We start from the raw sequence: 13,536 nt of genomic DNA, 5'->3' as shown, positions 1-13,536 counted from the left end.
TCAGGCTTCCAGTTTGGTTCAGTGTTAACCAGTGAGGATACTACCAATATCAAGGGAAAAAAATGTTTTGTTACATACGTTTGGTGTATTATTAAAAAACGTAATAAACGTAGTGTATTACGTTTAGTAATAATTAAACTGCTCAAGGGAAGACACTTACTGGATACTAAACCGAGTAACCGTACACTTTACAACAAAATAAAGCTTTTTAAACACCATAACAAAAGGTGAGATTAAAAACATGGAGATCTAGGATGCAGCTCATTTCTAACACACTCATGCACCTGAAGAACCTTAAAATAACATGCTACAGGTAGTGCTACGATAACTACTCGGAAGGAGTACGTAACAGGACAGAACATAAAGAAAAGACCAAAAGAAAGCATAGGATGTTTGGAGGAAAAAAAATGACACTTCACACAGGCCACTTGTCTGCTCTCAAAGACTTTAAGAGTCTCTGGAGAACACTCAGCCGATGATCTCAAAGACCTCTGACTTGGTTTCAGCGCAATCATTTTTTAATATTTCAAAACACTGAAAGCTTCAGAGGTAATAAAATATCTCCGCAGGGGAGCCGAAAATGAGCCAGTCAGGGGAATCTGATGCTATGTGGTCCGCATCACATGCAATATTAAAAGAGACCCTTAGCAGCAGGGAAAGCTATCGTTTTACAGACGTATCCATGGCCTCTTTTCATTCATCACTCTCTCTACTTTCTGAAAGTCTTAATGTGACACTCACAAACCATCTTGCACAGCCACAATTCATTCAGGCCAACCTATGGAGATGTGTCTCCTGTGCCAAAGGTGCAGAACCAAAGGTGATGGGGTCACAGAATCAAAGGCATTGGTTCTTATTGTATATGACAAGAAGATATCTCTTTGCAAAATCAATTAAACAATGATCATATTTTGCTGCCACAGACCAGCAAAACACCTCAAAAGGTTGCAATAACATGCAACATAAAATTTAAACTCAAAGTTGTCGAATAAGGAGCAGTATTACATAATTTCATGTTTCAATCATAAGAAACAATTAAATGGATGGATCTGCAGAATAAAAAAAAAAAATTCTAGTAAAACTTTTTTTCTGCGAAATGGACTCTTTGGGCTGACATGAAAGTGACAGAAGTCGATAGAGAAGCATCATCCCCTTTGGGTAAGGTCAAAAGCAGAAGCAATAACATGCATGTCATCTGCCAAATAACAAAACTGGACAGCACATAGAAAATGTACACAGTTACTTTACTTGGTACCAATTTGCCCACAGCTAAATTAAAAAAAACTAAAAAGTAAGACAAACAATAAATTGATTCCCCTTTCGGATGAATATACTAGTATAATGGCTAGTATAACCGGCTGAAGCATTTATTCACTGACTGCTAGCTTTAGTAATTATTTAAACCATATAATATACTAGCAAAACAAGCATGTTTACATTCTTTTGATAGCCATTTATGAATCCAATTATGAACCTGCGTCTGTTTGAACAATTGTAATGAACCTCGTAAGAATAAATCATGCCTGGTTCTTTCACAAATTAAAAGTAAACCACCTTGCTTGTTTACTCTGACAGAGTTTTATATATATTATATACATACACACACACACACACACACACACACACAACGATCGGCTCGGCATAGAAATTGATTTAAATTCAGATAATTAGGACGCCTGCTGCCCGGTGGGAGGCAGGGCTCTGGTGGCGCCCGTTCATTGAGCTTCCCACATTCTGGGGGCAAGGGGAGCTCCCTGGCACAGGCCAGGCCAGCACGGTACACTGGGGAGACAAAGAGATGCAAATGAAGAGCGGAATATTCATGTGCAGCTCAGTGGTGAGGGTTTGATGTTCTCCAGCTCTGTGCTACAATGTACTCCAGACTGCTCCATCTCAGCGCTCATGTTCCATGCAGACAATGGAATGGTGGTAGAGTGTGTGATTTTAGGGGGAGGAAAAATGTACCCTACCTTTCACAGCCTTTTAATGATTTCTCTGTCATGTTTTACAATGTGGGAGAGGTCATGAGCGCTTTTTAGTCGGAGGGAGGGAGGAGATGGCTTTCACCATCTCCGGCTTCTGATGGCTACAATACCCGTATGATAACAGAACACTGTTGTGACATTAGGAGGGTGGTAAAGGGGAGTGAGGCCAAGGATGTTTTCCTTTGGGCTTAATGGGGCTTAAAAAGTGCAATAATCTCCTGTCAGCCTTACCACACTGACTGCTCTCGTGCCTGATTTTACAATCTTTTATTTATTTATTTTAAATCATGTCTGTGTGGTTCCCAGGCTGTCAGCAAAAGCTATTGTATAAGGAGAAAATTAACATCTTATAAGAGATCTAATACAATTTGGCAATGAGAATAGAGTCTAAATTTAGAATCCTGTCAACGGCTGGAAAAATATTTACAGCCGGGCTTATATAGTGCCCTCACAAATGTCAGGGCTGCCACCTTCCATTAAACTGTCGATCAGAATTTTCACACTAAAAGCTGAGAACATCAGTCTGATGACAGCTGAGAGCTGACATGATGGGACAAGACAGAAAAGTCACAGTTTTCAGGGTGGGGGCGGCCAACCCCTCACTGCATCTACCCCTTATATCAGAGAGCACAGCCAGAAATAGAACAAAAACAGGGTGGATGTGGGACGGAGAGAAAACAGTGAAGATGGGGAGTGCTGCAACTGCCTGCTGAAAGAGGACAGTGGCACTCAGATGGGGGGTGGGACCAGACAGCAGAAGGCTAAAGCGTCTTTCTCACACCATCCACCAACGCCAAGGGCTCTGGGTCAATAGGGATGGAACAGGCTCCAGACTGGAACATCTCCATCTTTTATCCTCTTCCCTGAACAGAAACCCACACTACCCCTCCGAGCGCTGCTGGAGGCCTTGGTGTGATGTAAGCGCTGGCTGAAAAACACTCTGATGGGACTGGGTGGCCGGGATATTTATATATAAAAAAAGTTCAAAGTTATGTATGTCTTAGACCACTAACAAGGTCAGCAACATGGACAGATAGAGGAAAGGCTTAATGCTAATATTTGATATACATTACATATACACATAATCTCTAGAATCTCTGTCCATAGACATCTGTGAATTGTGCTTGGAAAGGAATGAATTTTGCATCAGTTTTGGCAGAATCTTCTCCTGTTGATCATTCTAGATAAGACATGAATAATGGAGCCTACCTCACTTAGCCTATTGTATTACCTGTACATTTCAAGCTTATTGCTTATTGAGGTGATCACACTTCAGCCAAAAGCTACCAAATCTGATTTATGAGTCCCCCCAACCCCCCACCTCACGGTTCGGGTTACCATGACAACTTCCCCTGTCTGTCCATACCCGCAATCTATCTGCTACAGTTTAAGGTCCAACTGCATAGACATGGTGGTTCTAGGTGAGACCTTTCCACACTGACAGATCCCCACCACTACCGAGTCACAATCAGAGGCAATAACCAACCTTTTGCCATAAAGAAAACAGTGAAAATACAAAATTAAGACCTACTGACCAATGTGGCAATAGAATCACTCTCAGTTTATATTTGGGTTAAACCTTAACCCAGACATCTTAAACAGAGGAACCTACTTTTGATGTTTCCTCTTCAGAATCTACCAGATGTTTCTGGACGTTTCCAGAGAACTTGAGTGATTCTCATAAAGAGAGACGTTTCCAACACACACACATATACACACACACACACACACACACACACACACACACATATATATATATATATATATATATATATATATGCGCTGATCAACTATATGAATGGTTGGCACATGCAGGTCATCTAAGACAGAATAGAGACTTTAAACACACAGAGACTTTAAACGTGACCAGTTCGGATGGGGGATATATCTCAGGCCATCTGGGCTCCAAAATCGCCGTGGATAATCTTTCGGCTTTGCTCTCTGGCTGATGCTGCTGCCGCTGTTGTTGTTTCCAGCGCATTTCGGTAAATTGGGTTAGTAGCACGGCAGCGCTTGGCCCAACACCCTAAAGGATACACGCGTCTAATGTCACAGCACAATGCGCTTTGCGCAACACGGTGCCTAAGAAGAGGCTTAATATTTCCGTGCAATACAAACATGCCTGTGTTCCTCATTTTTACGTAACCACCATCACATTTGAAGTCGGAGGCGGTACGGAACCCAGGAGAACCGATTTCTGCGCAATACAGACATTATGCTCCAGCAGTGGTGCACTTTACTAGACACAAGCTACAGGTAAAGTCTACGAAAGTGTCGGCAGCAAGGAAAGTAATTCACATTTAACTAGCTCTTCAACGCCAGGTTTAATTCATAGTAAATGAGACGTTGCTTCAGTACCAGAAAAAAATAATAAGTTTAGCATCATTTTCCTGTGAGGTAAAGACGAAGGAGGCGAACAAGCACACACGGCGAATGTTATTGCGCATATACAGAGTATGAACTGCGGACATTTAGATAGTGCAGTACATTAAGTTAGCGTATGCGTTCTGTGTTCAAATTGGTTCTTGCGGTGGCGCTGCGGCATTTTCAGACGCACGAAGAGTTTTATTTCTATTTTATATCAACCAACGCACGCGGTTGAACACATTGTGGGAAGCGGTTCCCGATGATGCCAGCTCGGCTAAAAATTACCCACAGTTAGCCCGTTAGCAGACAGATGCCCCATTCACCGCAAATGCTGGTATCGCATCCTTCATTCAGTAGTAAAAAGGCGCTCACCGGACGAGCGCGTTGCTGGCCTCCCACTTAGGCTGTCCAGTGAGGAAGAAAAGCCCCTGGAGTAACGTCCGCGTAGCTGGCGAGGAGCTGCGAGCGGCGCGCACGGTTGGCTCTCGCCGTCTGAACTCCTCGCGGTGGCGCCCACACCTCTGGGCGGTTCCGCGGTGCGCGGGGGCGGGGCCTCTTTCTTCTAATCATGGCCGTCGTGGTGGCCACTGCAGAACGCAGGCTGTCGAAAAACCACGTGACATTAAGAAATCAGTCGATAGAGATTGTTATGAAATATGTCAATATATATTGGAATGTGGTTGGTCATCCCAGGTTGGAATCACAAAGTGTTTAAATGTTGGCCATGATTACAAGGACATCACAGTGATGCACTAGACCATTATTCAACTGTACTCAATTTGGGAATAACATAAAATTAATTTTAAAAGTAGTAAACAGGGTTTTCTGCACATGGTTTTCTTCTCAATGAAAAACCATAGAATAATCTTAAGAAAAATTTAAGAAGAAAAGAATAATGAGATGCAGTAGTATAGACAAATACACAAGCACAATTGACAAAACTACTTAACTTAAACCTAATTATTGTGGTCTGTAGTTTTAATGCAGTTTTTAATGCAAAATAACTTTGTTAATATCTAATTAGACAAAAGCTACATAAACAAAATATTGATGTAGTAGTTCCTCAATCCCCAGTACTCTTCAAATCATGATATTCTTCTCTCTGTGTCAGCCAACAAAAGATCCCTCTCATTTTTGAGGCGAGTGCCAAGGCTGTTTTCATGATTGTTAGCTTCAGATTTAAGACTCTTGGCAACCTCTTTTTCCAACAAGTTCAGTTGTGCTTTTCTCAGAAGAGTTGTCTTCTTTAGATAGTGGACTTCTCCTTTAGTTTGCCCTAAGGCTCGCAGAACTTTATAAAATGCAATATATTCAAAAGGTTTCCTCAGGTCTTATATGTACTGTTCATTATCTTCCAAAGATCTTCAACTTCATAGTGATCACCAGAAAACTCTGCTTGATTTAATTGAAAGTAATGAAAGTAAAACGCTGACAGTCCAAAACAGATTATTAACATTTTGCATGTATATAAATGCATGTATAGGTCCAGCAGTGTATCGCAACCAGTAGGTTTGCTTAATTTGCATAATACTGACCTACTAGGAATATTTGGGAATTTTTCATGCAATTGTGTCACTGTGGGTGATGTTTTATGGACAGTTGTACTCATATTGTCATTGTTAGCATTGAAGAAAGGGAAGGGTTGATCATAATGGGGATTTACCGGGAGCACTGATGGATTGTGTGCACATTTGGGTGATGGGCTGGTGACAGTTTGCTTTGCAAAAAATTCTCATCTGTCTGCCCTCAGTGCAGAGTCACAATGTTTACCGCCTGGTACTCACATACTTTGAGTGCAAGTTGTATGGCTTAACTTGCATGGCATGCGTTTTCTCATCGACCAAACCTCTACTGACTAAACTATAAATGCTGTATTGGTAAAATAGACATACTCTGTCAGGTTTGTTTTATAACCTATGTTTTGGCGGTACAGCCGGCTCCGTATGGGACAGATTTAGTAAATCCAGCACTTTCAGAGCTTATGAATTTATCAGAACATATCTGGTCTATAAATCATATGGGTGGTAGTAGCCTAGTGGGTAACACACTTGCCTATGAACCAGAAGACCCAGGTTCAAATCCCACTTACTAGCACTGTGTCCCTGAGCAAGACTTAACCCTGAGTCCCCTAAGTTGCTCCAGGGGGAGACTTTCCCTGTAACTACTGGTTGTAAGTCGCTCTGGATAAGGGAGTTTGATAAATGCTGTAAATGTAAATGTAAAATTGCAATAACAAAGCACACAAAAACAAAACTTGTCTTCCCAATTGGTTTCAACTGGAGTGCATTAAATCTGCCTTGCAGAAATCACCCGTACTGTCATAAGTAAAAAGATTAAAAATTATGTTTTTTACTTTCAAGAATGCAGTAGACAGTAGAAGAATGTGGAAGGACAGCACAGTGAAAGTATCACCTGGTAATTTTATTTCATGTACTCTTTTGGGGTAACAAGTCACATGACTGTTCATCTAAATGCATATTATGTATGTTTTGTTTTCTCTGTGTGAGATTAGTTTTACTGTAGGGGTTTCTTTATAATGATGCAACTGGTTTCTGCGCCAGATTTATTGTATAGATCAACTTAGTTTCATTATATTAGTTAATTCATGACCATAGCAAAGTATTATTTATTCCATGTTTTTTCAAGGCACCAATTTAAATTATTTAATTTATTGTGCTTAAAATGTAAATTTATTGACTTTGTGTTTTTTTTTTTAAGCTTTTCTGTATTCTGTTTAGGTCTCTGTATAGGTTACGGTGTGTTATACCAGTGTGTGCATTTGGTTTTGTATGATGACAGTGTGTAGGCCGAAGTTTGGTGACCAGATGGCTCCACAGTGTGAGAGTTGGAGAATGAATGGAGGAGGGGTGGGATTTTGTATCGCAAATTACAGTAATGTGTTGTTTTTGATTTTGTTCATGACATTTATATGGCTCTTGTTGCCTTTTGCATGTGTATGGTATTACAGCTGGGGTTCAGGTTTTTCTGTATTGTAATCCTTTGTAACAGCCAGTGTATACCTTTTTGTAATATTTTCAAAATGCTTTTATTTTACATTTATTTTATTTACTTTTATGAATACTTTTTATGTTTTGTTTTCTCTGGCCTATATACCTGATTATTACACTTGAACAGCCTAAGTTTTTACTTAAAATTAGTTTAATCTAACAGACCCACACCATAGTATCCTGTCAACATCTTGATGTATCAATAACCAATCATGGTTAAAATGTCTTCAGTTAGATGGGTTGCACAGCCATGTTTAGATCCCCAGGACCTTCTTTAGATCCTTCATCTGTCACTGGTGGAGGGCCATCAGTGTCACAGTGGTACAGATGTGTTGTCTATTGCCATTGACCAGCAGTAGGGATGTGACAATAAATCAATTTTGCAATATATTGTGATCCTGTCTGTAGTTATTACTGAATTATTGAGTTGTGAGTTGAATATAAATATAAAAGTCATGCAATACTTTAAATCCTGCAGGAGCCCTACAGATACAATGGAGCCTTAAACCAAACTCCAAGATCTGGATACAGCCTGTGCTTATGCAAGAAGGCCAGTAATGTTATCCACATTGGGAAAAACATACAAGACCAGCAGGACATGTCCCCCAGACATGTCACTTTAACGACCCCCTCCCCCCTCACAATTAAGACACATACTGAAGCACAAACTCCTGGAGTCACAGAGGAATGAAGACCCCCCATCCAGCACCCCCGAACCCCTAAACTGCTCAAGTCAAAAAGTCAAAGTCAACCTGGTTCGGGAACAGCACTATGCAGGACAGACAAGCCCTACAGAGGGTGGTTCGATCAGGAAGATAGTGAAGGACCCCAGTCACCCCAACAATGGACTCTTCTTTCTGCTGCGATAAGGGAAGCGCTTTCGCTCCCTGAAGTCCAACACAGAGAGAATGAGGGGGAGCTTCTTCCCGCAGGCTGTCCGAGCTCTCAACAACAACACTACATAGAACTCCAGCACTTTCACCTTCAATCACTCCGGACTCCTTGCACAAAATCACTTTTGCATCACTTTTCTGCTCTTTTTTTTATGACTCTTTTCTTTAAACATTGTCTTTCATTCATTTGCACACCTTCACCCTACCAGTTACACATATTTTATGTTAAAAGTGTAAAAGTGTAATATTTGGACGTAAAAGTGTAATATTTGGTTATGTTTGCAATATTTGCATATTGGTTCATTGTATACTTGAAACATTTGCAATACTGTGGTCTGTAGCAGTCGCAAAAAGCATTTCACTGCATATCATACTGTGTATGACTATGTATGTGACAAATAAAATTTGAATTTGAATGTCAACTTTACCGTCATCTCACTGTACACTAGTACACAGAGTTTCGTGGATTCACAGTGGGCAGAAAGACATGATACAAAAGTTCTGTAATGTATGGTTACATTTTAGGCCTTTTAGATGTTATTTTAATTACGTTAATAAATGTTCTAATAGGAGGTACGTCGTATATAAACCACAGCAGTTTTGCGACAAGTGTTGACGGCACCATCAGAACAAAAAATGTTCGAGCTCTGTTCTGCAGGGGGGAGGAGCTATCTTGCTCCTCTAAACCAATCAGATCACCAACCCCCTTATAGGGTCTTCAGCGCGCTTTTCCCGTGGTCCATCGGTTCAGGTGAAGACGGACATTCAAGGTAAATGTCTCCAAATGTTAATTTACAAAATGGATATCTTTGATCTGAGTAGTTTGTATCGTGTACATGTCTGCAGGTCACGGCGCCCAGAAATAAGTTCAGTTGTGATGTTCTGTGGGTTTAAATTAAGAAGGTGACTTTTTAAAACTGCGCGTTTTCTGTCTGTATTAACTTCGAATGTCGCGCAACGCTGCATGGTTTCAGTCGACGTGTTCATTGCTTTATAGTAACGACAGTTTCGTGGCGCAGTAAAAAGTAGTATTTAAATCCTGTTCGGTTCGCGTCGTAATTTTCAGATTAAATTTTATTCTCGATAAGCGGTGTTTGGCACCTAGGGGTCATGAAAACCAAGTTACTCTCTTCAAATTCAAAATGTATTTGTCACGTACACAGTCATACAGGTTTTTTTTTTTTGTTGTTGTTTTATTTTGGTTTGGCTTGGTGGTTTCTGCTTTAGACCGGTGTTCTGCCCTGTTTTGCTGCCTTGCCAGAATTTGCTACCGTATCAGACATTTTCAGTTACATATGTCGGTTTTTGCTACGTTATCAATATTTCCTACCCATACTCCTGAATGGACATCTGTAAAAGGATTTATGCTTAAAAAAAGTTTTTCTACTTCATAGGGTGTAGCAGTTTTTGCACGTTGCTTTATGCTGCCAGAAACTGCTTCCTGTAGTTTTTAGTGGGGTTGCATAATTTTATGTAGTTTTATGCTGACAGAAACTGCTTCCTGTGGTTTTTAGTGGGGTGGCAGATAGGGATGCTCATTTCGATAAATTTTCCCAACCGACCACCGCTGTTCGTTATCCAAACATTAATTGTTAACTGATCAGATTAGAATATTGTCACGGCCAACATACCACCTCCAGCCCACCAGAGGGAGCAAGATCAGCTGGGGAGAGAGCGACCCGGAAGTGAGCAACCCGGAAGCGGAACTTAGAATTGAATGAAAATAGAACTGAGGAGTGTCTGATTAAATATGGGAACTTTTTTTTTATAACATGTGCAAACAACAGCACACAGAACAGATCAAGAACAGAATCTGGATCGTCAAATTTTCATGCACCTGCAGCGTTTCTGACAACAGACAAAAACCAATTAGTATAAATAAAAAGAATAAAATAAATAGGCCTGCACTAAATATTTTTTACTTAAATAACAAATTGAGATTACAAAACAAAAAAGTTTAGCTGCGAGGTTCTCAGCTGTGTATCTGCTTGTCATACTCTGTGTTAGTAGGACAGCTTAATTAACTTGCCAGTTCTCATCTATATAGTGGCAAGTTATTGTTTTATAGCTTTCCGTTGTAAGTGCCGTCCAGCAGTCAGTTGTAAGGGCCACAAACCTTGTGCAATTGAGTTTTGTTTTAAGCTATTTTTCCTCTCCTCAAAACAGGCTTCAATTCTACGGTAATAGTATGTCTTGATGGGATATCGTAATTAGGCTTAATATAGCTCAGCAGCTCTCGAAAACCTTCACCACAGACAACACTGATGGGCATAATGTCCTTTACATCACAGTGCATCATATCTTCTCCCTGATTACACTGAGGGCACGTTTTGTTGTCCTTCATTGCACAATGCTTGTGGATGTTTGCTTCGAAAGTGTGTGTGTGTGTGTGTGTGTATATATATATATATAACATTTTAAACCATTTAACTGATAGTAATAATCAGTCAAAGTTCATTATTTTGGTTAACGGTTAAACGGTCAATATGAGCATCTTTAGTAGCAGATTTTTACACATACTTTTATGCTGCCAGAAACTGCTTCCTGTAGTTTTTAGTGGGGTAGTAGATTTTTACACAGTTTTATTTTGCCAGCAACTGCTTCCTGTAGTGTTTAGTGGGGTAGCAGTTATTAGCGTCCTATTCTCAAAGTATTTTTGCTGGTTTTAACCACATTGTGGGCATCATATGTGATAAAAAAAAATAAGTCTTCCTCAGTTTTTAAAAAAATTTTTTTAAATGTTTAATAAAAACAAGCAAGCAGGTTTAAAGAAAAACTTAACAAAGAACATTTGCCTCAAACAAAAGTGGACAAGTGTTTCTTGTATTTGGCATGTTGGAAATCTACTGCAGAGGTCACACTGCACCTAAAGGACAGTAAAAGTAATAAGTCATCTGAAACAATGAAACAAACCTTTATGACGATTTGAGAAATATATATATTAAACATCTATATTAAAATATGTGAGGTTAGGACAAGTATTTTATGAGTTCATAATAAAGTGTGTTAACCTTTTGCTCTGCTAAAATATTTTCAATACAAAGATCAGGCATATTTTCTTTTGTAAATTCAGTCAATGCTATACTGTTTGGAAGTGTTTGTAATGACACAGTTAGTAACCTAAATGATTAAAAGTAAATGATTTACCCAAATATTATTTCACAACAGTTACCATGTGTAGTCCAGTGTAGTTACCATGTCAATATTTTGTGTCTGTTGTGTATTGCAACCATCCCACAACACCTCTTTCTGAGGGTGTTTCATCAGGTACATCCAGATTCTTAATCTTCTTACTTTTCAATTGTGATTACCAAAAAATTACCAATATTCCTAAACACACCTCGACATTCCAGCAGTGCACATAAAATTTCTATTCAAGCTGAGTTCACAGCACTTTGGCTCGTCTTCACATCACTAATATGACCCGTTTAAAGGTACTGTTCTGCAATCTGCAAAGTTCAGTTGTATTAATATTAATTCAAAATATAACTGCCCAGCAATCAGGTACCTTCAAAATAAGAACTCTGCAACTGCTGGGATTGCACTTGCCACACTGCATTGTGCTCGACACAGTCTTTCATCTTCAGAAATAGAAGAATTTAAAATTAGAATTTCATGCCATACATACACAATTCAAAGTGCGTAAGAACGTAAACAGTATAAAAACAATCACCTCGATGTGTCTAATGCACAAAGTAAACAAGCAAATCATTAATAATATTTAAGATAAACCATATTAAAACTAACATACAAACCTCCGCTTTTAGCAAACAAGCGAAAGTAGCAAAAACTTTCTGCATTTGGAGATTTACGGTGTAATGTGGACGTGCGCTTGCACTTTCACAGCGCATTATGTAGCGCTTTCTGGCAGGTAGCAAAAAAGGGCAGGACACTAGCAGGGGGAACGTTCATATTGACCTCTGGCTGCAGACAAAACGATTAGTGTTTCGTTTGAGTCTTTCTGTTTCATCCAGACAGAATAAGAAATATCCTTATTCTAGCGTTTTACAAGCTAGATGCTAGTTTTGTCCAGCCGGGCAAAAAAAAATTATTTTGTAATTTTGTATTTTTGTTATTTTATAAACAGGGACATGGTTCCCTAACCAACAGCAAACAAAATAATATACAAGTTTGAATAGTTAATTGAAAACCATTGACACAGTTCTGCTGCTGCTCTAGATACTGTAATAGTGTGAAGAAGGTCAGTTTTGTGGCTTTTTAAAATCACTGTTTTCAGCAATACTGCAAACATTGAAAATGGGGTTTTCAAATGATCAGTATAACTTTTAAAGTGACGCACACACATTTTCTGATTGTGGAAGGTTAAGTGATTCTTTTGGACCATTTGAAATGTTAATCAAATGTTCGTCTCATTTCAAATGTTTATTCAAAGCGTCTCTCACTTGGTCGGATGTGTAATGCAGGATTCCACCTGTAGGTGGAGAAACGATACTTTTATATATTTAAAAGTACAAAAGACGCTCTGCTTGTGTGTTTTGTTGTATTTTCCGGGGAGTTCGTGTTTTAGTTTAGTTTCTTCCTCCAAGCAGCGTTCGGCATCACATTGACATAATTCGCTGTTTATCCTGTCTGTAATGTGATTGGTCGGTGGGCGTGTTTAATGTTAAATGTACTCGCTTGGTGGTTTTAACGCTAGATGATTGCAAGGCGCTGGTTCTTTTCATCTTTTTGAAGTGAGCGAGTTGGTGTCAGTAGAACCCGTGCGACGTGTCTCCTCCTCCTGTTACGATGGCGCTGAAATCGGGACCCCTGTCGCTGTGAAGTGTGTGTTCGAGAAAGACTCCCCTGACGCTGAGCGCCGTCGAGTATCGCTTCTCGGCCTTTTGGCTAAGATCAAGTGTAGTATCTGTTCTTATCAGTTTAATATCTGATACGTCCCCTACCCGGGGACCATATATTAAATTGATTTTTGGAACAGGGAGATGGAATAGGGGCTTGCTCCGTCCACTCCACGCATCGACCTGGTATTGCAGTACCTCCAGGAACGGTGCACTCCCCACTCGGGGAAATCATGCGGTATTAAAATAAATCTGATTGCGGGAGCGATATTACAGCTTATTACGTGATCATTATTGTGGTGATTGTCGACTGTTATGAGAGCACGCGCGCTGAATAGTGACGTACTGACTGCAGGAACAAAGCACCCGAACTACGTCACTTTATTCGTCGGATGAGATTCCTAATGTCCAGGCTAAAACTAAGTTTAGATCAGTGTCTCGCTGCCTCGATGTTTGACATGTTAGAGAATTTTACAATTTGTCT

The 13,536-nt window shown here is 39.8% G+C and overlaps 1 protein-coding gene and 1 non-coding gene across 4 annotated transcripts in view; one reads left to right on the top strand and one right to left on the bottom strand.

The window, feature by feature from the left end:
• The window catches only part of ndrg3b (ndrg family member 3b), a 39,645-nt gene extending 34,768 nt beyond the window's left edge, over positions 1–4,877 (bottom strand). For all 3 annotated transcript variants that reach the window (XM_028993008.1, XM_028993011.1, XM_028993009.1), the window contains exon 1: positions 4,725–4,877. The gene's annotated coding sequence lies outside the window, so the exon portion shown is untranslated. The remainder of the gene's footprint in view (positions 1–4,724) is intronic.
• Positions 4,878–13,081: 8,204 nt separating this feature from the next.
• LOC114798958 (U2 spliceosomal RNA) lies at positions 13,082–13,272 on the top strand. The gene has a single exon (XR_003751161.1). It is a non-coding gene; the product is annotated as a U2 spliceosomal RNA (small nuclear RNA).
• The last annotated feature ends 264 nt before the right edge of the window (positions 13,273–13,536 follow it).

The sequence above is a fragment of the Denticeps clupeoides genome, chromosome 10, assembly GCF_900700375.1.
Source record: "Denticeps clupeoides chromosome 10, fDenClu1.1, whole genome shotgun sequence".
In the NCBI taxonomy this organism is placed as follows: Eukaryota; Metazoa; Chordata; class Actinopteri; order Clupeiformes; family Denticipitidae; genus Denticeps; species Denticeps clupeoides.
Note: the sequence above shows the minus strand (reverse complement) of the source record. Positions and strands in the feature narration are given on the sequence as shown.